The sequence below is a fragment of the Zingiber officinale genome, chromosome 6B (genome assembly GCF_018446385.1).
Source record: "Zingiber officinale cultivar Zhangliang chromosome 6B, Zo_v1.1, whole genome shotgun sequence".
In the NCBI taxonomy this organism is placed as follows: domain Eukaryota; kingdom Viridiplantae; phylum Streptophyta; class Magnoliopsida; order Zingiberales; family Zingiberaceae; genus Zingiber; species Zingiber officinale.
The window spans coordinates 65,329,764-65,356,095 of record NC_055996.1 but is presented as its reverse complement, the minus strand read 5'-3'; the positions used below and the strand labels follow the sequence as shown (position 1 = coordinate 65,356,095).

The 26,332-nt window shown below is 38.0% G+C and overlaps 1 long non-coding RNA gene across 2 annotated transcripts in view; it reads right to left on the bottom strand.

The window, feature by feature from the left end:
- The window catches only part of LOC121992561, an 81,760-nt gene extending 61,909 nt beyond the window's left edge, over window positions 1–19,851 (bottom strand). Inside the window, exons 1-3 of one of the 2 annotated variants that reach the window (XR_006114950.1) lie at window positions 19,410–19,851; window positions 19,063–19,340; window positions 18,772–18,838 (exon numbers count right to left, since the gene is read on the bottom strand). This is a non-coding gene — a long non-coding RNA (uncharacterized LOC121992561). Of the gene's footprint in view, window positions 1–18,771; window positions 18,839–19,062; window positions 19,341–19,409 lie in introns of those variants that run through there. The other variant, XR_006114949.1, reaches the window with a different exon arrangement.
- Between the last annotated feature and the right edge of the window lie 6,481 nt (window positions 19,852–26,332).

The following is a 26,332-nucleotide window of genomic DNA, read 5'->3' as shown; positions in this document are numbered from 1 at the left end:
AGCATCATAAAAAAAAATTAAATTAAGCATGTAGATTCTTACTTGGAGCGGCAGGATGGAGGCTTGACATGTGTGTAGTGAAAAGGCTAACCTGGCTCTGATACCAACCTGTAACGCCCCGCCCCTCTTGCTAAGGCGACGGGGGTTACTTTAACATACATACCTACTTACTACAGTGGAAGTCTTATTTATAGAAATTAAAAACTTTTCTTTTCTTTAAAATTCACCATGACTAATCACCTGGACATATAAAACCACATAGCATACTTAACATGATTTTTAAGTCATAATACCCAAACACATAATTAGATGTCATGGAGTCATAAACTAGTAACATAAACTAGGCATAGTTCTTATTAAACAAAAGCAGGTCTTTCTCCTTTAGCCAAGCCACTACCACACACATCCTTCTAGCATCTCCTGCTGCTCCCCTAGTTCATCCATTCCTTGCATTTATCTGTGGTACAAGAAAGTAAGCTGTGAGCACTCATGGCTCAGTAAGTTCCTTTCCTACTCACAAAAACCGTATAGCATATCAAAATCACAAGACATAACGCATGGAGACAAATTCATCATATCATGCAGCATATCATGGCATATCGTAACATAATCGTAAGGTATCATGGCATAACATAACATGATCATCAAATGCACCCTGACATATCATAACATCATCATAAATATCATGGCATAATCATAAGGTATATGCAAGGTGAATTTCTAAACATGTATCATGAAAACATATGCAACATGTCTTTTGAAAACTTATAATATACATACTTAAACATAATCTCAACATAAGGGGGGCCCCGGCTTGTACCACATACATAAATGCACGTGTCCTATGTAGGTCCAAGGTAGCAAGTCTTGAACCCTACAAGGCATACATACTAGGCCCGTTTCTTAGTCCATCGACCTAGGGACACTTAGGAGCTCATCCCTAACGAGGCCCGTTTCTTAGTCCATCGACCCCGGGGCGCTTATGGAGCCCACCCTTGGTACAAGCCTTAAAAGTAAAGTAGCATGTCATACATATCATAATTCTTAACCTATCATTCATGTCATATTCATATCATGAAGAGTGCTCCTAGTCCGAACTGATAGGGAAGCAACTCTTAGACATAACATAAAGCATGTATAATTGGGCACACAGCACATCATGAATTTGGGCACACAACACATCATGATCACATGCATAATTGGGCACACAGTACATCATGAACTTGGGCACATAGCATATCATAAATTTGGGCACATAGCACATCATCATGCATAGGTCATAAGCATACATAAATGAGTATAGCAGCATGGCATATTCTTATCATATCATAAAGCATTGCATGAGAGGCACATGGGAAATCATAATTAGGTCTCTAACCCTAATATCATGTAGTGGCCGAAACATGTAGTTGTAGCCTAGGTTAGCAAGCAACATAAAAGCATGTGAACCCTAAACCATTATCATATCCTATATCATAAGGAACACCTTGAGCATGCTTAGTTTGGGTTCTAAGCTTCCTAGGTCTTTACTTATATCATGGCCGAAACTCATCAAGCCTCAAATTAGGTTATAAGCAACATGCAAACATGTAAACCCTAAACTAATGTCATATCATATATCATAAGGAACAACTTGAGCATGTTTAGTTTGGGTTCTAAGTTCTCTAAGCTTTTAACCTTATCATGGCCGAACCCTAGCAAGCATGATTCTAGGTTACAAGTAGCATGAAAGTGTTGAACCTTAAACCAATATCATAACACATATCATGGGGAACATCATAAGCACATTTAGTTTAAGTTCCAAACTTCCTAAGCCCTTTAATCTAAGGTGGCCGAAACTTGTTAAGCATGGAAACTAGGTTTCTAGTGGCATAAGAGCATGGAAACCATAAACAAATTTCATAGCATTTATTACAAGAAACATCATGAGCATATCTAAGTTGGGTTCCAAGTTTCCTAGGCCCTTAAACTAATGGTGGCCGAAACATGTAAGACATAGACTAGTTTTCATGTGACATAAAAGCATGGAAACCCTACACAAATTTCATGGCATTTATTACAAGGAACAACATGAGCAAACTTAGTTTAAGTTCTAAGCATCCTAGGTCTTAAAACCTTGTGTGGCCGAAAGTTATAGAGCATGTAACCAAATTTCTATGCAACAAACAAGCATAAGAACATCAAGTTAGTTTCATATCATTTCATCAAGAAGGTCATGAGCATCTTAGACTTGTTTAAACTTTCCTAGGCCTCAAATCTTAACATGGCCGAATCTTCATAAGCATGAAATAGAGTTCAAATCAACATATAATCATGGGCATATCATATTAGCTTCATATCTTATCCTAGGGAAATCATGGCATGCTTAGTTTTAGGTTTAAAGCTCTCCTAGGCCCTTAGTTCTACCATGGCCGAATGTTCATGAGCATGAATATGAAGTTCCAATCAACATACAAGTAGGAGAAAATGTTAACAACACCATTATCATAAAGCACGTATCATAAGAACAAGGGAGCATGTTTAGTTTGAGTCTTAAGCTTACCTAGTTCTTTTGTTCATGCTTGGCCGAGAGTCTAGGATCATGAATCTAAGTTCTAACTAAACATTCTAGCATAGAAACATTAGGTTAACCTCCTACCATAAGATACATGTCACAAGAAATATAATGAGCATATCTAGTTAGGTCTTAAAATTCCTTAGATCCTTCTTTTTGTCTTGGCCGAAATTTCCATGAAGCAACCCTAGGTTTTTAAGAAATCTATCTTCATGAAAACCACATGAGCTATTGTACCACAGGTGAGGGGAAGCTTACATAGTTTTCGCTTGTTGATCCTTAAGGAAGTGGTACCCTTGTGAGGAGGGAGGAGAAGTTTCTCTTCCTAGTTTCCCTTTTTGTTTTTCTTCTTCTTGTATGAGGTAGACCTTGAGACTCCTTGCTAGTATTTGTTTTCCCTTAGAGAGAAAAACCTAAACTTGGCTTTTGGAGATGAGGGAGGAGAGCTCTAGTTCTCGGTGGAGAAGAGAAAGAGGATGAGGAAGAAGAAGATTTAGAATTTCCCTTTCTCTTTTCTCCTCTAATCCTTTTTATTCATCATGGGAAGGATTCTTGTCCCCATTCATCCCCCCCCCCTTTAACTTATCTTTAATTCCCACGAAAATGAGAAGGGAGAGAGGAGAGGAAAGCAATTCACCTTTTGCTTGCTTCTTCTCTTAAACAAGAGGAAGAGGAGATAAGCCACTTGGTTTTCTCTTGCTCTTTTCTTAGTTTTCTTTTATTTTCTCCTCACCTTTAACTAAATTTTTCATTCCTTCCTATCCAAATATTATTCATTATCCTAGTGGTTATCATACATCAATTTATCTTCATTATTTGTGGGAGGTTCAAGGTTCAAACCTTGACCTCACCTCTTCTTATTTCTATTATTTCTTTTTGATTCCTCTTCCTTTCATGCTCTAACGAAAATACTATCCATATACTTATCTTATAATTTAATGGGTGTTACAGTTCATTAGCACTGAATCAGCAAGCAAAGGAAAGAAGGGCTGATTGGTCGACCGAACAAGAGGATCGGTCGACCGATCCAATCAACATTTAATCAGCATTAAAGGGTGATCTTGGCATATTTCAGCGAACAAGGAAAAACCTTGTTCGGTCGACCGATAAAAGGATTCGGTCGACTGAACCATTGAAGGAAAATTAAAGCACAATTACGAGCCAGCGTCAGATTGCCAGCTGGAGGTGATCGAAGCTGGTTCGGTCGACTGAACAGGGGATCGGTCGACCGAACCCTCAGTACTCCTATAAAACCATGCTCGAAGACAAAGGCGATAACAACTTTTCTGATCAACTCTTGTGCTCGTTTGCAATCTGTCCACGCTACAAGTCTTCATCAAATTTGCAAGCGACTTCATCCGATTGCCGACCGAGCTACGACTTAAATTCTGCAATTGTCGGTATAGCTTTATTTTTGTACTGCACTTTAATTCTGTAAGATAGTAGAAGTGTTACTATCTTACATATCTGTACTTGTATGATTCACTTCTTTCCGAGGAGTTCGAAAAAAAGGATTATAGTGTTTTGCCCATCGGTACGGTCAAGGACCGCGGGTCTTCGAGTAGGAGTCGAGCTAGGCTCCGAACGAAGTAAACGATTGTGTCTCCTTTCTTATTTTTCGCTGCACAATTCTGACTTAAAAAGAAAAGAATAGTTTTAAAAAGAAGCGATATTCACCCCCCCCCCTCTATCGCGCTACTCGATCCTATCAACTGTGTCCTAGTAATCTAGGTTGATAATGTCCCCAATATGAGCTCATAAAGATTGTCATGTTAAACCCTGCAGGTGGACTTAGTCCGACATGATGATAAGGTTGAGTGGTACTATTCTTGGATTAAGATATTAATTAAATGAGTTGTCAGTAACTCACTTAATTAGTGGACATTCGACATCTTAAACACAGGGAGACTAACACACTCATAATAAGAAGGAGCCCAAAAATGTAATTTGAGATTGGTGCGGTAGTTCAATAATAGTTCTCTAGTGGAATGAATTATTATTGATAAAATTAAGTTGTGTGTTCGGGGCGAACACGGGATGCTTAATTTTATCGGGAGACCAAAATCAATTCCTCCTCTCGGTCCCTATCGTAGCCCTTATTTATAGAGTACTATACTCACCTATACCCACCTTCATACCCATGATGTAGGGGCCGGCCATGCTAGCTTGTGGATCAAGCTAGGGTCGGCCAAGCCTTGGTTCATGGGTGGCCGGCCCTAGCTTGAACCCAAGCTTAGGTGGTCGGCCCCCATTAAATTAAAAAGAATTTTAAATTTAAATTTTTCTTATGCGAAAGATATAATTTATTGGAGAGATTAAAAATTAAAATATCTCTTTAAAAAGGATCTACAAAAGATTAAAGAAAGATATTAGATCTGGTCGACCATGACATGGAGGTTAAGGAAATTTTGTTTAATTTTTTCTTAATTAATTCATGTTAAGGAAAGTTAAGGAAATTTTATTGTAATTAAATTTCCTTATTTACCAAAGCTAAGGAATATAAAAGAGGGGGTTGGGGTGCCTTCATGACATACAACTTCTATTATTCTTCTCCCTCTTTTCTTCCTTGGTGTGGCCGACCTCATCTTTTCTCTTCTCTCCATCTTTGTGGCCGAAATTCCTCTTGCTCTTGGAGAATAATTTGTGGCCGGTTTTTAGCTTGGAGAAGAAGGAGAGAAAGCTTTCATCCCTTGGAGTGTGGTTGGTGTTTTCTCTTCATCCTTGGAGGTGCTCTTGATTGTGGCCGAACCTTGCAAGGAGGAGAAGAAGGTGCTTTGGTGATTTCTCATCTCGGAAGATCGTTGCCCACACAATGTCCGAGGTTAGAAGAGGAATACGGTAGAAGACCTAGAGGTTTTTTGCTTGCAAAAGAAAAGGTATACTAGTATTTTATTTCCGCATCATACTAGTTTCATCTTCATGTAAAAATACCAAATACAAGAGGCATGCGATTCTAGTATTTCGAATTTATTTTCGATGTTGTTTTCTTGTTTTTCTTTTCCTTGTGATTTGATTGTTCTTTTCGGTTGACCTAAAGTTATTTAAGGAAATTAAATATTAGCTTTCCTTAAAAGGCTTTATCTAGGCGGTGGTGGTTGTTCCCATATCCAAGAAGGCCATGTGCCTTGCCATGCAGTCCTGGAAGCCAATTTTGGAAATTAATATTTAATGGAAATAATAACCTAGGTGATTTGGATCGAACGTGTTAAGTTCCGCAGGAGATCCAAGTCTAAACCTAAAAGAACAAATAGATTAAACTTTGGATCAAACGTGTTAAGTTCCGCAGGCGATCCAAATTTAATTTAAAAGAACACATGGTAGCTAGGAAAAGGTTCAGACCTTTGTACAAAATTTTTGTACAGTGGAACTATTAGGCTTTCCGAGTAGCAACCAACAATTGGTATCAGAGCTAGGGTTTTGCCTCTGTGTATTTGGTATTAGTTTAATTATGCACATGTCATACATAATTTAGGCAGGTTAATAGTAGGATGTGCTAACTTTGTGGATGCAGGATCCAACTATTATGGCTTATAGTTTTTATGTGTGTGATTGGATCCTTGGACATGTCAAGGGCATTTATGTGTGTGCATGATTGTATTATAAAATACAGCAGGAGCTGTATTTAGTTTTATTAGGATTTTATTTTTGATCTAGTTACATGTACATTCCTTTTATGGAATATAAGATCGATAGATGTAAATTTTTATTTTATGTTCGATCTAGTTCACATGTACATTCCTTCAAGGAATAAAGGATTGAAAAATGTAAAATTCTATTTATGTCGCGGATCGAATCTTGCAAGGCGTGGAACTTTTTGAGGACCAGAGACGCAGCGGAACAAGGAGCAAGATGGATGCGACATCTAGACCTGGTGGCAGTGGCCAAAGATGGCAGCAGCTAGGGTTGGCGACACACGGAGGACAGCAATAGATAAAAGTCATAATAGTTGAAAATTAATTTTTCTATTTATTGCTTTTTATGTTGTGACTGTGTGTGCTTGTTAGTATGCATGTTAAGTAGGCTAGCATATTCAAAATTCCTCATTTTTAAATAACTAAGTGGGAGAGGATTTTTAAATAAATTTCACGGTCTCCATTACTGGTTTGTAAGTGATGCAAACAAGCTTGCGCGTTGGCTCTGAGTGCCTTCCTCCATATCGGATGAGCTTGTTTGTGGATCACTAGAACAAACTTCCATTTTGGATGACTATAGGAAGTTAATTAAGAGCGTGTGATCTTCCCCATCGGAAGGGGCACAATCTTATTAATGGACTTAGTGTCAAGTAATGGTGTACACTTAAGCATGTCTAATAGTATCCTCCCCATCGGAGTCACTGCTATTATTCGTGTGACCAAAGGATACCAACTATTAATTTTATTTGCCAAAAAGTTAGGTTGACAAGATAATAAAATAAATGGGTTTAACCCTCCTTTTACAAATGTTGAATTTGTATACGTCCACACTATCGTGGCATACAAAATTCACGGTGTTTTGAGGTGTTGGTTAATTTAAAATAGTATTGTTTGAGGAATCAATATTATTCTAAATTTAGAGTTCTGACCAAAAGTTATTTGTGATTCTTAGGATGACTTTCAACCCACTAGCCATCATACTAAAAGAAAATAGACTTACTGGTCCTAACTATATAGATTGGAAAAGGAACCTGGACATTGTTCTTACTGCTGAAAGCTATAAGTTTGTACTGACTGAGCCTTGCCCTGATGCACCTACTGGGGAAGCTACCCAAGAGGAGATTGAATATCATAGGAAATGGGTAAAAGTAGATGAGATGGCGCGGTGTTACATTTTGGCTTCAATGTCAAATGTATTACAACATCAGCATCAAGATTTACCAACAGCCTATGATATTATGAACAATCTCAAGGAACTCTTTGGTCATCAGGATCGGGCTTCTAGGCAAGAAGCCATGAGAAAGATAATGACAGCCACCATGCAAGAGGGTACTCCTGTGAGGGATCATATCCTAAAGATGATGGCTTATCTGAACGAAATACAGATCCTTGGAGGAGAAATTGATGGGGAAACCCAGATCGATATGATCCTCCAAACACTACCTAGAAGTTTTGAGCAATTCCGCCTGAATTACAATATGAACAAAAGGGTATATTCATTGGCGGAACTACTGACAGAACTTCAGGCAGCAGAAGGTTTGTTTCATCACAATTCTCATATTCACTATGCTGAAAATGGTTCTACTTCTAAATCGAAAGGAAATAAGAAGAAGAAACAAGTTGGTCCAGCAAAGAAAGTGAATAAATCTCATAGTACAGGACCTAAAGCTGGAATGAAGAAGCCGAAGGGCAAGTGCTTCATCTGCAAGCAGTCAGGGCATTGGAAGGCGGACTGTCCTCGTAGGAATCAAAACAACAAAGGTATATCTCATGCTCTAGTTATTGAAACATGTTTAGCGGTGTTATCTACCAGCACCTGGTGTATAGATACGGGAGCCACTGATCATGTCTGCAATTCCTTGCAAGGGTTCCAGGAAACCCGACGACTATCTGAATGAGAGATTACCGTCTACATGGGCAATGCTACTAAGGTGGCGGCTGTTGCAATGGGAGACGTCTACTTATCTTTTAATAGAAATAGAAATTTGGTTTTAATAAATTATCTTTATGTACCCAGTTTTAGAAAGAATTTAATTTCAGTTTCTAAACTATTTTTGGATGGATATTCAGTTTCCTTTAGTAACGATGTAGTTATTAAGAGAAATAAAGTGATTATCTATTCTGGTGCATTAGTTGGCAATTTGTATACTTTAAATCCAATTTCTTCCACAAAGCATAATATGGAAATTAATAACACATCTTCAAACTCAAATAAGAGAAAAGAACCTTCGGAAATAAACCAAGCATATCTTTGGCATCTAAGGCTTGGTCATATTAACTTAAGTAGGATTCAGAGGCTTATAGCCGATGGACTCTTGGGTTCATTAGAGTTGGAAAATTTTTCAACTTGTGAATCTTGCTTGGAAGGTAAAATGACCAAGAGGCCTTTCAAGGCCAAGGGGTATAGAGCCATAGAAGTGTTAGAATTGGTTCATTCTGATTTGTGTGGTCCTATGTCTGTCCAGGCAAGAGGTGATTTTGAATATTTTGTCTCTTTCATAGATGATTATTCAAGATACGGATACATTTACCTAATGCGCCGCAAGTCCGAGTGCTTTGATAAGTTCAAAGAATATAAGGCTGATGTGGAGAAACGACTAGGTAAAAGTATCAAGACACTACGGTCTGATCGTGGTGGCGAATACCTCTTAGGAGAGTTTAGGAATTAATTATCAGAGGTCGGGATTCAATCCCAACTGTCCGCACCTGGTACACCCCAATAGAATGGTGTGGCAGAACGAAGGAATAGGACTCTTATGGAGATGGTTAGATCGATGATGAGTTATTCAGAATTACCAAATTCGTTTTGGGGATACGCTCTGGAAACAGCAGTATACATTCTGAACTTAGTACCTTCTAAATCAGTTTCTTCTACTCCCACAGAATTGTGGAATGGGTGAAAGCCCAGTCTAAGACATATTCGGATTTGGGATAGTCCAGCACATGTGCTGAAACCAGATGCTGATAAGTTAGAATCTCGTACAGAAGTTCGTGTGTTTGTGGGGTATCCCAAAGGAACGAAAGGTGGTTTATTTTATAGTCCTAAAGACCAGAAGGTCATTGTTAGCACCAATACCCAGTTTTTAGAAGAAGACTATATAATGGACCACAAGCCCAGTAGCAAAGTTGTTTTAGAAGAACTTAGAGAGGACACGTCTACCTTAGTACCAACAGTACAAGATGAAGTACCACAAGAGACTGCAACACATGTCACACATGATACACAACCACAGACAGTGCCTCGTCGTAGTGGGAGGGTTGTAAGGCAGCCTGATAGATTCATGTTTTTGGGAGAGTCTTCGGACTTGATCCCGGGTAAACATGAACCTGATCCCCGAACATATGACGAAGCACTCCAAGATATAGATGCAGCATCTTGGCAAAAGACAATGAATTCTGAAATAGAGTCTATGTACTCTAATAAGGTCTGGGAGCTTGTAGAACCACCCGATGGTATAAAAGCCGTCGGATGCAAGTGGATCTACAACAGGAAAAGAGGGACAGACGGGAAGGTAGAAACCTTCAAAGCTAGGCTTGTTGCGAAAGGGTACACTCAGAAAGAGGGAATCGATTATGAGGAGACCTTTTCACCGGTAGTCATGCTTAAGTCTATCCGGATACTCTTATCCATTACTGCTCATATGGATTATGAGATTTGAAAAATGGATGTCAAGACAGCTTTCCTTAATGGAAGTCTTGAATAGAACATTCATATGAAGCAACCAGAAGGGTTCATTGAAAAAGGCAAAGAGCATCTAGTGTGCAAGCTCAATCGGTCCATTTATGGACTGAAGCAAGCTTCAAGGTCTTGGAACATCCGGTTTAATGAAGTAATCCAGTCATATGGATTTATTCAGTGTCCGGATGAGTCTTGTGTATACAAGAAGTGTAACGGAAATGTGGTGGTATTTCTTGTACTATACGTAGATGATATTTTGTTAATTGGCAACAATGTCAAGGTATTATCGGACGTAAGGGTATGGTTGTCCAAAAAATTTGATATGAAGGACTTAGGAGATTGTGCACACATTCTTGGGATCAAAGTTATAAGGGATCGCAAGAAAAGAATGTTGTGTTTGTCCCAAGCTTCATATATAGATACAATCCTTGCTCATTTTAGCATGCAGGATTCCAAGAAAGGTTTCTTACCTTTTAGGCATGGAGTAGCTCTATCTAAAGAGATGTCTCCGAAGACATCAAAGGAGATAGAGGACATGAAAGCAGTTCCTTATGCTTCGGCTGTAGGAAGCCTAATGTATGCAATGCTATGTACGAGACCTGATATCTATTTTGCCGTGGGCATGGTTAGCAGATATCAGAGTAACCCTGGACAAGGACATTTGACTGCGGTAAAACATATATTAAAGTACCTGAGAAGGACTAGAGATTATATGCTAGTTTACCAAGTAGACGATTTGCTCCCTGTGGGTTACACGGATTCAGATTTCCAATCAGATAGGGACAACAGTAAGTCTACATCAGGCTATGTGTTTACTTTAGGAGGTGGAGCCATTGCATGGAGGAGTGTTAAGCAGAAATACGTTTCGGACTCAACCATGGAAGCTGAGTATGTAACAGCCTCTGAGGCAGCTAAAGAAGTAGTATGGCTCAGGAAATTTCTAATGGACTTAGATGTGATTCCTGGTTTGCCCAAAATCATCACAATTTATTGTGATAATAGCGGTGCAGTTGCAAACTCGAAGGAACCACGAGCCTATAAGGCAAGTAAATATATCGAGCGCAAGTACCACCTGATACGAGATATCGTGAAGCAAGGAGAAGTTGTCATCGCCAAGATTACATCAGCAAATAACCTGGCAGATCCTTTCACTAAGGCCCTTCCGGCAAAATCTTTCGATCGGCATGTGGAGGGAATGGGAATCAGATGTATGGCAGAAGATATGGCAGCTTAGTCATTAGTATAAGTGGGAGATTGTTAAAGTGTATACTGAAAGCCTAAGCTTTTGTAAACATTTATTTTGAATAAAGAATCACATTTGGTCAAATTATCTACATTTGTTTGTAGTTGTTCAATCAATTTATATTGTAGATAACATAGTATGTGGTGTCATATACAGAAGATAATGTTATCAGTGCCTTATAAATTATAAACAGCAACTAACGACCAAAATGGAAAGGAACAAACCATTGGAGGGTCGTAGTGTAATTAGGAATTAGTTTATCTTAACTATATAATTACACTAGTACACTTAGAGTGTATTGAGTAGGACCATTAAAGGTCGTTTTCTTTTATACTAACTTTATAAAGGAACAAAGACCTCAGTTATTATGGAAGTGTGTGCTCTTAATCCTAATATAATAACAAGCACATATATTTGATATTTATTTCTTTAATTTATCAATGGGTGAGATTTAGTTCGATCAATCAATAAGCCCGATAAGTTGGGAAATGATATCACTTATAGTGTGTGTTGTTGATTATAGAAGGAAACTGTGTCCTAGTAATCTAGGTTGATAATGTCCCCAAGATGAGCTCATAAAGATTGTCATGTTAAACCTTGCAGGTGGACTTAGTTCGACATGACGATAAAGTTGAGTGGTACTATTCTTGGATTAAGATATTAATTAAATGAGTTGTCAGTAACTCACTTAATTAGTGGACATTCGACATCTTAAACACAGGGAGACTAACACACTCCTAATAAGAAGGAGCCCAAAAATGTAATTTGGGATTGGTGCGGTAGTTCAATAATAGTTCTCTAGTGGAATGAATTATTATTGATAAAATTAAGTTGTGTGTTTGGGGCGAACACGGGATGCTTAATTTTATCGGGAGACCAAAACTAATTCCTCCTCTCGGTCCCTATCGTAGCCCTTATTTATAGAGTACTATACCCACTTATACCCACCTTCATATCCATGATGTAGGGGCTGGCCGAGCTAGCTTGTGGATCAAGCTAGGGTCGGCCAAGCCTTGGTTCATGGGTGGCCGGCCCTAGCTTGAACACAAGCTTAGGTGGTCGGCCCCCATTAAATTAAAAATAATTTTAATTTTAAAATTTTCTTATGTGAAAGATATAATTTATTGGAGAGATTAAAAATTAAAATATCTCTTTTAAAAAGGATCTACAAAAGATTAAAGAAAGAGATTAGATCTCTTTCCTTATTTGTAGATTGGAAAGATATTTTATTTTTCTTCTTTGTAAATTATTCACATGTTGAAAAATTAAAATTATAGACATTTCTTTTTATCAACCATGAAGGGATTTTAAAGGGAAATTTTATTTTTTTTAAATTTCCGAAGACAAACAAGGAATTTTAATTGTTGATTGAAATTGCCTTGTTTGCTCTTATTGATGTGGCTGGCCATGACATGAAGGTTAAGGAAATTTTATTTAATTTTTTCTTAATTAATTCATGTCGAGGAAAGTTAAGGAAATTTTATTGTAATTAAATTTCCTTATTTACCAAAGCTAAGGAATATAAAAGAGGGGGTTGGGGTGCCTTCATGACATACAACTTCTATTATTCTTCTCCCTCTTTTCTTCCTTGGTGTGGCCGGCCTCATCTTTTCTCTTCTCTCCATCTTTGTGGCCGAAATTCCTCTTTCTCTTGGAGAATAATTTGTGGTCGGTTTCTAGCTTGGAGAAGAAGGAGAGAAAGCTTTCATCCCTTGGAGTGTGGTTGGTGTTTTCTCTTCATCCTTGGAGGTGCTCTTGATTATGGCCGAACCTTGCAAGGAGGAGAAGAAGGTGCTTTGGTGATTTCTCATCTCGGAAGATCGTTGCCCACACAACGTCCGAGGTTAGAAGAGGAATACGGTAGAAGACCTAGAGGTTTTTGCTTGCAAAAGAAAAGGTATACTAGTATTTTATTTCCGCATCATGCTAGTTTCATCTTCATGTAAAAATACTAAATACAAGAGGCATGCGATTCTAGTATTTCGAATTTATTTTCGATGTTGTGTTCTTGTTTTTCTTTTCCTTGTGATTTGATTGTTCTTTTCGGTTGACCTAAAGTTATTTAAGGAAATTAAATATTAGCTTTCCTTAAAAGGCTTTGTCTAGGCAGTGGTGGTTGTTCCCATATCCAAGAAGGTCATGCGTCTCGCCATGCAGTCCTGGAAGCCAATTTTGGAAATTAATATTTAATGGAATTAATAACCTAGGTGATTTGGATCGAACGTGTTAAGTTCCGTAGGAGATCCAAGTCTAAACCTAAAAGAACAAATAGATTAAACTTTGGATCAAACGTATTAAGTTCCGCAGGCGATCCAAGTTTAATTTAAAAGAACACATGGTAGCTAGGAAAAGGTTCAGACATTTGTACAAAATTTTTGTACAGTGGAACCATTAGGCTTTCCGAGTAGCAACCAACAATTGTAACAACACTTGTACTCTCTCTCTAGTTTAGCTTCTCTAGTTGTGCACTTCACTGCTGTAAAAAGGCTTCTCCGCCAGAAGGAGATAATAGTATGACATCTTCCTTGGATTAACAACCTCCCCGGTTGTAACTAAGTCAACTCTCTGTGAGCCTTTTACTTTTTGTTTTCTGTTTACTTTATTTGATACAAGTGTTCTGTTGAAAGTTCGAGAAGGGTGCTTTTTGTTTTTATTTTTACAGGGCTATTCAACCCCCCCTTCTAGCCGGCCGCAACAGTCCTACAAGTGGTATCAGAGCCGAGGCGCTTCAGGAGGACTAACCGCCGAACGAAGCAACGAGATGGCCAGACCAAGCATCCACCCGCCGAAATACGAAGGGGACTTCGTTACCTGAAAGAATCTGATGCAGGTATTTTTTACAACAGACTTTGAATTAACTTTAATAATGGAATCTGGCTTTGTAGCTCCAGAAGGTAAGGAAAAATGTTAATTGACAAAAAAGGAGCAGGCTGAATTCGTGGCGAACGGCAAAGCAGAATACCATCTGCTAAGCGTTCTTCCACCTCAAGAAGTCAATAGGATCAGGCACTACGACTTGGCAAAGGAACTTTGGGAGAAGTTCCTCGAGCTGCACGAAGGGATGTCCGAAGCCAAGCTCACCAGAAGAGATCTGCTTCGCAATCAGCTCACCAGCCTGCGACTTGGGGAAGACGAGTCAGTCGCGCATCTGCACTAGAGAATAAAAGAAATTATTACCGGACTTTTGAATCTCGGAGAAAAGGTAAGTAATCGAGATTCGCTCAGGTACGCACTAAATTTCTTTCCTAGAAATACCAAATGGGCATTATTAGTAGATGCATTTTACATTTCTAAAGATTTAGAAAAGATTTCATTAGAAGAATTCTTTTCAACATTTGAAGTGCATGAGTCAAGATGTGCAAGAATGAAGGATCCTAAGAACAACGTCACCCGCAAATCTTCGAGAGACGAACCAGAGTCGGAATCCTCTCTCGACGACGAGGAAATGGTAATGATGGTAAGAAGATTCAAGAAACTTTGTAAATCCAGATCTACTAACCATCTGCAAGGAAAGAAGAAAAGAACGATCCGCTGCTACCACTGCGACGAAGAAGGGCACGTTAAAGACAACTGCCCCAAGCTGAAGAACAAGGACAAGGAGAAGGGTAAGAAGTCTATCCAAAAGTGAAAGACCCTAAAGGTGATGTGGGACGATACGTCGTCCGAATCGGAAGTCGAAGCATTCTACGAACTCGCACTGATGGCGAGTCATCAAGACGACGATTGTTATTCAAGCTCTTCTGAGATGAGCATCGAGAGCATCGATGAAGGGGGAGCTTCGTCAGAAGAAAGCAGTAGTTCAGGGGGAGACACGGACAACGAACTCGACAAGGTAAGTCAGGTACGTTCTCTTCCACCCGATAAACTTTTTAAGTTCGTTAAGTTATTAACTAAAGACTGCTGTAAATTAGAAAAGGAAATCAAAAATTTTAAAATAATTTTGGCTAAATCTTGTCCCTTAGAAGAATTAGACAAATCAAAATTGGAAAGTGAAAAACTGAAATTAGAAAATCAAAATTTGAAACTTCAAATAGATAACTTGAAAAATTATGCATGTTCATCTAAAACCAATTTTAGAAGATCTAATAATTTAAATTGGTACTTTAGATATCACCCGGGACAAATTAAGAACATTTCAAGAAAGTATGCCCCTAAAAACTTTTTAGTTAATCCAGTAGGCTGGAACCTTTATTGGGTTCCTAAATCTTGCTTAGTCTAAGTTTTAAAATTAAAATTAGCATTTTTCAGTGAGAAAATTAAACAATGAATTTCTCTATGAGGCTTTGTCTAAGGAAGTGGTTGTTGCTCCAATAACCAAGAAGGTCTAGTGTCTCGCCATGACCTGGAAGCCAAAATATTAAAATAAATATTTAATTAACTTTCTGACAAAGCATTAAAATCAGAATTAATTAATGCTTTCAAAGTTTTTCAAACATTTTTTCAAAATATTTTTTTTAAAAAATACTTTTACTTAGAAATTTAAGTACTTAGAAAAATTTTCAAAGATTTAAGAAAATCTTTTTTCAAAAATATTTTTTTAAACTTAGGAAAAAAAAATTTTAGTATTTTTCCTCTTAAAAAATTCTCTTTAATACTTAGAAAAATTCTCAGAAGATATTTTGTTTAAGTTAAAGGTTGTTATGAAATAGAAAATTTCTGCTTAAAGTTTTTAGATGTTTTTGCAAAAAATGTCTAAGTTAGAATTTTTTTTAATTCCACTTAGAAAATTTTACTTAAATTTTTTTCAGAGACTATTTATGTGAAAATTATTGCAAATTTTTAAAGGATCTCAAAATTTTCTAAGTCTTTAACCCTTAAATTTTTTCTAGAAACCCCATTTTTGTTTATGATCAATGGGGAAGAAGGATTAGTATAAGTCTAGGGGGAGGTAGACCAAAATATTAACTTGTTTTATTTTTGCACTTAAATTATAAATTTAGTTAAGTTTATTTTATGTCTATTTTTACCCTAGCTTAACTTGGGTTGCTCACACCAAAAAGGGGGAGATTGTTGGAACCCCAAGGTGGTTTTGGTGTGATCAACAAGTTAAGTTAGGTCATATGTGTTTCTAAACTTGTGTCTAAGTGTGCAGGAGCTTAGGAGCACAAGTAGTCGAGCGGAAGATACAGCCAACGAGAAGGATGGCACGAGGTGCGTCCGAGGGACGAGGTGCTGCGGAAGAGTACACCGGCGGACGAAAAGGAAGCGTGCAGTGGTTCCGAGGGACGAGAAGCCGGAGCGAAAGACTGCTCGAGGACCAAGAGACGCAGCTAGCGAGAAGGTCGGCACGGGGTGCGACCGAGGGACGAAGACTGCAGATGAGTACGCTGGGGGACGAGAAAGAAACACGCAGCGATTCCGAGGGACGAGAAGCCGGAGGGAAGCGTGCTCGAGAAGACCGGAACCTGGGCTCGGGTGAGCCCTTTTTCGGATGGCAGAGATTACCCAAGCGAGCGGAACCGGAGTTGAAGACCCTGACCGAGGCGAAAAAAGTCAACCGGAGTTGACTTAGGGTCCGAAGCGCCCGGACCAGCCCGGGGCGCCCGAAGAGTGAATTTTGACCAGATCGAGTCAAATCTCGATCTGAACGTTAGGGAATAAAATTTATCCCCCCAGGGCAGGCGCCCCGACCAAGGCTATAAATATAGCCTTGGTCCAGAAGCTTTCAATCAATTCAGAATAACTCATTGTAACAACACTTGTACGCTCTCTCTAGTTTAGCTTCTATAGTTGTGCACTTCACTGCTGTAAAAAGGCTTCTCCGCCAGAAAGAGATAATAGTACAACATCTTCTTTGGATTAACAACCTCCCCGGTTGTAACCAAGTCAACTCTCTGTGAGCCTTTTACTTTCTATTTTCTGTTTACTTTATTTGATACAAGTGTTCTGTTGAAAGTTCGAGAAGGGTATTTTTTGTTTTTATTTTTACAGGGTTATTCAACCCCCCCTTCTAGCCTGTCGCAACGGTCCTACAGGAGTGACAGCGACCAGCATGAGGGAGAGAGGCGATGGCGTCGGCGCCGAAGGAGAGAGGAGGTGTCATAGAGGGGGGTCGTCGTCGGCAGTGTTTCTGGCGATCTCCGGCTGAGGCCATGACCCTTGTTCCAGCAGGTGACGGCAGCAGAAAAAACTCCCTCCTCCCTCGATCAATGAACAGTGCTTTATAAACACTAAAACTCTACTCCTGCCAAAAGACGAAAATGCCCTTTTGATCTTCTCTAATCACTCTTATGCCATAAACTACATCAGCATCAATATGTATAATAACAATGAAAATAATCAAACACCCACTTAGTTTAATAGTAAAACATTAACCTAAGCAACGATAAGATAATCATTTCAAATAACCTACTCAACTACACCCATAAAGCACAAATCTAATATCCTACTCAACTACACCCATAAAACACAAATCCGATATCCTACTCAACTACACCCATAAAACATAAATTATCAGCATGCATCTAAACAAAAACCCATCGAGAATAAGAAATCATACAAGATCCAAATGTCAAAAGATACAAGTCTGAAACATAGTCTATAACAGAATAAGGAAACCGAAATGTGCGAACTCGTCGCGACGCGCAGTGGTGGGGAACTAGTGAATGGAATCTCCTGAACAACCTCAACCTGAAAATAGTAATAACGGGGTGTGAGTCCAACACTCACCGGATACCTAGTTGACATGCATAGTAAATAATAACCAGCAGAAATAAATATGCGTACAGTCTCCTGGATAGAAAATGCAAAACGGCAAAGTAAGGAGTATCTGTACTAACCAAAACCTGGGAATAGGGATATCAAGGTCGTCAGACCCCGAGTATCATAAATCCTGTATGCATGTCAAACAATGCATCCATCCAATATACAACATATAAAGTGTAACAAACACAAGCAATAAATGCAAATAATGCATATGATGCCAATAACATGTCCTGGTCACCCCTGACGCCAGTCAGCCATCTCACACACGATGGTGAGACCGAGTGGGTAGGATTATGACAACTTTGCACTCTGTCATCACTGCTCCTGAGCGACCGAGTGGATGGGATGCTGTCAGAGTACACCTATCCTCCTATCCCAAATCATAAGTGGGGCAGCGCAATGCTCTCATCTCTCTAAGCCAGTCCAGAGGAGGGATCCCTGCCGGCTACCACGCTGCGTCACACTACCCATGAGCGGACCAACGGAGCCAAACAGAGTAACCTGCTACACACACCCTACCTGAATAAAAACCACTAATCCATGAGTGGATGTGTGTGCAAACCCATGTAACTGGCGATGCGCTCAACAATAATGGAGCCGACTATCGCACAGCATGCAATCATGCGAGATGGTGCATGACACTAAGCATAGAAATATCCTGATCCTATCTAACTCCATAAAAACAAACATGTACCAAATACGTGGATCAAATAATATGATCTAGATACACAGGTCAGGTATGGTATCTAACCAGTCTGATATATATCATAAAGCATGACATGTCACTACCTCCATAACATAAATAACAAACAAGGCATGAACGCTAAACAAGTAACAAACAAAACATGCTCGAAAACAAATAGTGGCATGTCGATGCAGATATAAACATATTTAGTACTACTTGTTAAAATCTACTAAACATATCAACAAGACATATCAAAATAGATAGGTCAAGGTACCCGCCTCAAAAATGGAGATTGAGCTAGACAACCTCTGCGTCGAAGTGCTCGTCCCAAATCAATGTCCTGTAATAGCCACATTTAATTTAACTACATATATACATAGCTAAAATAATTTCTTAATTACCAGAACCCTATTTCGTTCATTTATTCTCGGTTAACTAACAATTCAGATCTAATCGCAGCTTAGATTAGACCCGACCCTTTAACCCTAATTTCATATTATAAAATTAACTACCCACATAATTGCCACTAATCAAATTCTAGATACATGAATGAGCCAACCTTACCTGTATCCATTTGCTCTTGTATCAGCCCACTGCCGAAAATTGTAGTCGGGCAAGGGAAAGTTGCTCATCTCTAAATCTAGTTCTCCAATTCAACCCTTTTCTTCTTCTTTGTCAATGAATCCCTGGCGGCAGTCCACACCCACAACAAAGAATCAAGCCCAAATTCACAGCTAGGTATGGCACATACCTCCAACCAGTAACCCTAAATTTCCTCCGCAAGGAAGGAGTCCATGCTCTGATTAGGGGAAAACAGCAAGAACTAATCCAAAATCTTCCTCCTAGTGTAGAACAGGAAGAAGGTCACAGATCAGAACATCAATAACCTAATTTTAGAAACCCAATCTTACCTTCAACCGAGACTTCTATCACAACAAGGAAGGGAAAATCCAAGATCCTTAGACCCCCTAGTTGCCTCTTCACGCTGGCGATTGAGTGGAATCACAAGAGGTGAGGGGCAGCATTGCTTAGGCGTGAGATCGGCAGAGGCTGGAATCGCTTGATCCGGTGGTCAGACGTGGCGCAGAGGGAAGAAGGGAGAGCGGCAGTGGCGTCGGGGCTGGCTAGGGCATGGACCGGCGGTGGCTCGTCGGAGGAGGAGAGAAAGGGAAACTCGGGGTGTCGACGCATAGAGAGGAAGAGAAGGCTCGGCTTCCTTGGTCGACCGTTTTGTACACGAGGGAAGGAGAGGAATTGACACGGCGACGGCAGCGGCGGTGGTTTGGGGAAGAAAAGGAGAAACGGCACCGGGGGGCGCGGGTCGGGAAAAATGAAGAGGAAACAGCGATTAGGAGAAGAGATTAAAAAAAAAGGCAAAAGGGAAAAGAAAAGGAAAAAAATTAAACTTTTTCTCGCTTAATTTGGGTAGCCTAAACAGGATTTCTCGGGGCCCAATATTTATTTCCGTAAACTCGTCACACGAGCTTCGAAAAATTCTCAAAAAATTTCTAAAAATTCTAAAAAATTTCCTTATGATTATTTGTCCTTTTCGGTATTTTACACATTCCCTTATTTTGTCCATTAAAGTCGTGGGATTGAATTTGGTCTTATATTATTCTCTCCCTGATTTCATCCATTTATTTAAGTTGTGGGGTTGCATTTGGTCTTCTATTATTCTCTCACTAACCTTTGTTCATCAGAAGTGAACAATCGAGTTATGGATATTCTTATCTATCGTACCTTGCTATGGCTTATGTAGGATTGAGATATATTTCTTTATTACACTCTATTTGACCTCACGAGGATTGAGTTGACCTTCTTATGTCCTCTCTAACCTTATAAATTCATCCACACCGTGAGATTGGTTTCCTTATATTCTCTCAAACCTCGGATGTTCATGTTAAAATCTTAGGATCTAGTTCTTCCTTCTTGGTCCCGGCTATGGGGTCAACTCTTTTATACCAGTCAAGTTAGGGTCAAGTTTGTTATATATTCAGTCTTTTTATCCAAGTCAAGTTCATTATATGTTTATGTATTACCAAACCTACCTGAGTACAGAGTTCTCAAGAATTAATGACACTCATCGAAGCCTCCATTGTACTATGGCTCGGCTTCTCAAGTCACTTCCACATGGGATATCTTAAGTAACTCCCAAGCACTCGATATCCTAAGTACACTATCCAGCTCAGCAACTTGACTCCCTAACTGACCTCCTAAGTCACTCTTAAAGATCGGTAACCCAATCACACCACCCTCAATATGTAGGATAACATCATAAGCTCCTCGAGTTAGACTGCATTTGACTTCTCCTCAGTTTGTTGAAGGCTAGACTTGTAATATCTCGAGTAATAATTGTAGGTCCTAATGAGATTGGTTAGAGAGAGGATGAATAGCCTACAAGCACAATTTGGAACTTTTTCTTTTGCTATTGTTCTTAGCAATGACACACGTTACTTTAATTAAAAAATAATAAACATAAATTAAAATATGAAGAAGAATTTACTTGGTTTGCAACCGAGGAGGTTGCTAATCCAAGGTGATATAAAGCTCCACTAAAAATCTCCTTTTGACGAAGGCAAAGTAGCCTCTTACAACGATGAAAGCGCAAACTTTAAAATGCAAATGGAATTTGAGAATAGAGTGTGTTGTCTACAAGTGTTGTACTGAATAAAGAGGATCAGGGCTCTATTTATAGTTCACTAGTCAAAATATAGTTGTTGATGATGTGTCAAGTTCTAGGCGCTTGGACCAAATCCGGGCGCCTCCACTGTTGTGCCTTATCTGCTTTGCAACAGCTTCGTGATAAGTCTCTTATCCATGCCTGAGCACTTGGACTGGTCTGAGTGCTTGGAATGTTAATGACATGAGCCCAAATTCCATCCCCACTGCAATGTCTCTGAAAGGGCTAGTCTTGGTTCCCAGACTGGTCTGGGCGCCCATATTGGTTCGGGCACCTAGAGTTCAGGCACTTGGACAAGTCAACTTTGTATTGACTTATTTAGCTACTACTCTGTTCGCTTTGGTGATTCTCCGGTTATCCAGAGTTGAGTTCACCTAAATCTAACTCTGGTCTTCTCCTCGAGCAGACTTCATTCCCGACTTCTTGTCCCATGGAAGCGCCACGCATGATCTTCTCCTTCATCGATGTACTCTTTTGCAGCTTTTTGTCCCTCGGATGCACCGAGCCCGTCAACAAACTTCTTGTGCCATCCTTCTCACTTGCAGCATCTTCCTCTCAATTTCCTGTGTTCCTAAGTCCATGCACACTTAGACACAATGTATCTAATACGCATAGCTTAACTTAACATGTTTGATCACATCAAAACCAACACGAAATACTAATAATTTTTTCTCTTTTTGATGTGCATCATCCCAAGTTAAGTTAGCGTTAAACCAAATAATAAAATTGGTAATATTGCAATTAACTCCAATCAACTTGAAATTATAACAAGTAAAGAATTAAATCATTACCTCCCCCATAAACTTAATCTTAATTTTCTCCCCCATTGATTACATAAAAAAAAAAAAACTAAGTTAGAGACAAATCAAAAAATAGCTATAAAAATATTGAAAATTTTTTTCAGTAATCTTATCTTTTTACCAATAAAAAAAGTACTAATTTAATCAATTAATTATCTATTTTGGAAAAATAAATAAAATATTTTTTTATGTTTTGAAAAATCCTGAAGATTTTTTGTCAAAGTTAAACAAAAGTAGTTAGATTAGAATAAAAATTTTCACCTACAAATATTTGTATTATAATGGCAATAAATATTTTTCATAGGATAACATTTTTTAAATTAATTATTAAAATTAGTTTTCAAATCTTAACAATCTTGCTAGTTTTTCTAACTTTCCATAATATAACGGTAATTTCCTAAACAAACAGGTTTTATCAAATTAATTTCTGAAAAAAGATTAAGCCTTAAAAATTTTTTTAATCAAAATTTCATAAAAACAAGATAATTATCAAAAAATTCTGAAACCTTTTACTCTAAGAAAAAACATAACTCTTGATCAGAATTTTTTTTTTTTTGAAAAATCAATTTTCTAAATATTTTTAATCATAAAAACTCATTTTTTGAAATAACAATTTAAAAAATATATATAACAAAAAGGAAATTTCAAAATTGTTTCTTTGAGTAGATAATGAATTTATTTTGCATAGAAAAATATTTCAATAGTAAAGATTAAAAAAAAGTCATGCAAAATAATTAATTTGATAAACAAAGTTAAAAACTAAAGCATATTAAATTTAAAGCATGCATAAAAATGAATTTAATTTAGACTAAGTGTGATTTAGGAATCCAAAATAAGTTCCTATCTATTGAATTTATTAAAATAATTTATGGGATATATTTTTTCTTTCCACTTTTATAATTTGGCCCCTATTGTTTAGTAAATACTAGTTAACCTTTATAGTTTCTAAAATTTTAAATAGGAGAATTTGAGTATGCAGAATTTTTAAAATATTCTATTTGTTGTTTTAATTTTATATTCTCATTTTTAACATTATCAAATTCTTTTAGTGGACATACTTTAGATAAAATAGTTTTCAAATTTACATTATCCTTTTTCAATTCGATATTCTTAACTTTTAGTTTAGATAATGATTTAGACATTAATATTATACCTGAATATAGCTGATCAGGAGGTAGAAGACATACCTCACTTATTAGATCTGGTTTGAAGCTACATTCTCTCTCTTTATTACTACTTTCTTTAGATGTAGCTCCCCTTTTATTGATACTCTCCTCTTGGTGACTCGCCATTAGTGTTAGTCCAGCATACTCCTCCAGTTCAAATTCTAATGATGACTCATCCCACGTTGCATTAAGATTATTGTGCTTTGATTTGTTTGACTCTTTGTTTTTCTCTTGCTTTTTCAGCTTTGGACAGTCATCCTTGATGTGCCCTTCTTATTGGCAGTTGTAGCATTTAACTTTCATCTTTCCCCGAAAAAACTTCTTGGCCTATGATTTGTTAAATTTGTTAAATTTAAAAAACTTTGAAAATTTTCTTACCATAAAAGTTTTTTCGTCTTCGTCTAATGATGTGTTGAACTCTGATTTGACTTTTCTAGCTTTCAACGCTAGATTCTGACTTGGCTCTTTTTCTTTCCACATTCCTACACATCTAGATTCATGTAATTTCAAAGTTGAAAATAGTTCTTCTAAATTACTTTCCTCCAAATTCTTATATTGGTGGCATCAACTATTGATGTCAACTGTTGAGTTCTAGAGAAGGCATTGAGATCATATCATATTGAGTCCCAATTTGTTACCAGTTCTCCGAGGTTTGTCAGTATGGTGATAAGCGCCTTGATCTTTCCGTGCAATTGAGCTACCATTTCTCCTTCTTGTATTTGGAGGTTTGTCAATTGATTTCTGATCAAGTCTTGTCTTGCTAGCTTAGACTTCGATATCCCTTCATGTAGCTCTAGGAATTTATCTCAGAGTTCCTTGGTAAAGTTGTAAGTGTCGATCCGATTGACTTCTTATAGTGGCAGAAAATTTAGCAGATGAAACTCTGCTTTGTTATTTGTCACAGAGTCAGCTTTCTCCTTCTTGCTCTAAAATTGTTCCTCTTTCTCGGCTCCTTGCTGATCTCTGGGTGCTACAAAACCATATTTAATCATAAGTAATATATTGAAGTCTGTTTTAAAAAATATCTTTATTTTCTTTTTTCAGATCACGAAGTGCGCCCCTCAAACTTTGGTTGATAAATGCTCGGTCCGGCCATTTATTCTTTAGACAACAGTTAGTTCTTCTAAAGTGTCCTCGCTCTGATATCAATTGTAGGTTTGATACGCATAGATTATATACGCTATTTCGTACTATTTGGCGTTCATCTACGATATTTCATGTTTATGATTTATGTATTTTGCACTCTTTTCTATTATATTTTAGTATAATTGTTGTTTTACGTCCAGAGATCTACTCAATGTTTGTTTACACTTTTAGGAGCAGTTTGGAGCGGCAAAGGATGCTAAAGACGCAAATGAAAATCAATTGAAACAAGGATTGGAGATTTCAAACTATGATTTCAAGATTGATGTGGCATTTGCTCTCTCATACTCATTGTATCATAATTGAAGTGATATTTGCTCTCTCAAATCCATAGTCTTGGGATTGAGGTTATTTCCCCCTTACAAGGGCCACTTGGCTTTATCTCTCTTACACTTAAGCAAGTTAGGATCAACTTGCTTTTCCCCCTACAAAGTTGACTTGGCCTTACCTCCCCTAGTGTTAGGCAGGTCTCAAAATCAAGTAATCCTTTTTCCTTTTCATCTTTTCATTTCATTATAGAGTTGACTCAGCCTTACCTCTCCCCATCTCCTAGACGTACACAAGTGACCAGATCAAACTTCTTTCCCTCTTACTAGGCTGACTCAACATATCTCTTCTAGACATAGAAAATCTTGAGATCGAACTTCCTTACCTCTTATGGGGTTGACTCGGTCATCCTCTCCTAGACTTAGATGGGTCTCAAGATCAAGTATTCTTTTCGCCTTTTCACTAAGTGGTCGAGTCGACCATTCTCTCCCAAACTTAGGTGGGTCTTGGGATTAAACATTCTTTCCCCCTTACACTGAAGGGTCAACTCGGCCTTCTCTCCTAGGCAATTGTAGATTACACCATAGTCTCGAGATTGACTCATTATTTCCTCCTTAGATAATCGCGGACTACCCTATAGTTTTGGGATTTATTTGATTATTCTCTCTCCAACTTTATCAATCTATACGAGTTGTGGGATAGAGTATGGTATTCTACTATTCTTTCTTCAACTTCGTTGATCTATCCAATCGAAAGATTGAGTTTAGTCTTTATTATTCTCTTTTTGACTTCTTGCATAATTGAGTTTGAATCTATTTGAGTTGTGAGATCGAACATGGTTTTCTATTATTGATTACCTAATTTTGTCAATTTTTCTAATTCGAGCTATTAAGCCTGATCTTCTATATTCTCTCCCTAATTTCATTGATTTTTGTAAGTCAAGGTATTAAGCCTGATCTTCTATTATTCTCTCCCTAACCTAATTTGTTCATCCGATGCGAATGATCGAGTTATGGATATTCTTATCTATCATATTTCTCTTTGGCTCATGTAGGATCGATTTCCTTCTTACACTGTCTTCGGCCTCAATAGAATCGAGTTGGTATGTCCTCCCTAACCTTACAAGTTTGGCTATGTCGCAAGATCAATTTCCTTATATTCTCTCTCGGACCTTGGAGGACTTGGTCTGCATAGTCAGCTCTGACTTAAAGGGTGAATTTATGATATCCCAAATAACAATTCCATGCTAGGTCAATAGACGCAGCCAGGTATGATCCACACATGACCCACAACTCTAAGATCCAATAATTTATTAGGCTTTAGTACTACAATCCCCTATAAATATTAAAGTCAATTGTATGAACAAGAGGAACACTTTCTTCTTTATTTTTATTACTATTTTATTTCTATCTTGCAAGATCTCATGATGACTTAAACATCACTGGAGCTTTGTAGCTAGGGATGACTCCTCGTGCCCTCTAACTCGTATTAATCCATGCAAATCTAGCCACATTGTGGAAGGAAACTACATCAACAATTTCCAACGAGGTAGAAATTTCCGCAGCATCAAAAATAAACTTGAAACTAGAAATCAATTCCTTTTATTTGTTACAATTCAAATTCAATAAAAAAATTGTTCTAATGAGTAATTAAACCCTGAGATTGCATCACATCACATCACGGGGCCATAGAATTATTCAAATCAAAGGAGCTAAACTGGATAGCTGAAAAGAAAGCATATATAATGCAAACAAAAATGTGCATCTCCTTAGAGCGCC